This window comes from Rhinoraja longicauda, chromosome 27 (genome assembly GCF_053455715.1).
Source record: "Rhinoraja longicauda isolate Sanriku21f chromosome 27, sRhiLon1.1, whole genome shotgun sequence".
Classification (NCBI taxonomy): Eukaryota; Metazoa; Chordata; class Chondrichthyes; order Rajiformes; family Arhynchobatidae; genus Rhinoraja; species Rhinoraja longicauda.
This window is the reverse complement of record NC_135979.1, coordinates 7803176-7804197: the sequence shown is the minus strand read 5'-3', so window position 1 is coordinate 7804197 and position 1022 is coordinate 7803176. Positions and strand designations below refer to the sequence as shown.

Below are 1022 nucleotides of genomic sequence, written 5' to 3'. Positions count from 1 at the left end.
TGCTGCAAACAAGAATTTCATTTTACCTGTACCTCACTGCACAGATGCACGTGACAATAATGTTTTATTGACTTGAAACAGGCTTGGCCAATGATGAATGCTGGCCTAGTTGATTATAGAATAGAGACTTAACTAAAGGTAAAAAGAGTAATGCCTCTATTAATAATTCTGACAAAGGAACACATGCAATACAATGTTATTGTATTATAACAATGTTATTGTATTGTATTATAAGCATACAATACGGAGGGAGAGAGTAAAATACTGTACATTAAACTAATAATTACTGAAATTAAAAGCAATGCATATCTGAATGCTAAACAAAAAATGATTAGCAGGCTGGCCAGTATCTTAGTTTTAGTTTAGCTTAGAGATACAGCATGGAAGCAGGCCCTTCGGCCCGCTGAGTCCGTGCTGACCAACGATCACCCGTGCACACTAGTTCTACCCCACACACCAGGAACAAATTACAGAAGCTAATTAACCTACAAACCTGCACGCCTTTGGAATGTGGGTGGAAACCGGAGCGAACGGAGAAAACCCACGCGAAAACCCACAGGGAGAACAGAACGTACAAACTCTGTAAAGGCAGCACTAGTAGTCAGGATGGAACCCGGGCCATTGGCGCTGTAAGGCAGCAACTCTACCACTGTGCCGCATTTAACATAAATGCATCTGTCACACCAGAATGGTATTTTTCCTGCAGTATTTCCTTGACCAACGTGACGTTAAGTAAAACCTGTGGAGATGCCAGGGATTGAACCCGGGACCTCATACATGCGAAGCATGCGCTCTACCACTGAGCTACATCCCCTACATCTGAGAGAGAGGGAAGCAGAATTAACAATACCATCCTAACAAAAGATCACGGATCTATAGCAGAACCACATTTTCCATTTTACTCTATTTCTAATTTTCTCTGCAAATCCAAAATTGTAGACCGTTTTCCAAAGGCCTATCCCACCTAAGCAAACCTTCTACTGTGCCACGAGGCAACTTCTCCAGAAATACAGCCAATTCCA

General features: G+C 42.0%; 1 non-coding gene across 1 annotated transcript; it reads right to left on the bottom strand.

Annotated features, from left to right (window-relative positions):
• Nucleotides 1-742: 742 nt before the first annotated feature.
• On the bottom strand, nucleotides 743-814 carry trnaa-cgc (transfer RNA alanine (anticodon CGC)). The gene has a single exon. It is a non-coding gene; the product is annotated as a tRNA-Ala (tRNA).
• Nucleotides 815-1022: the final 208 nt, after the last annotated feature.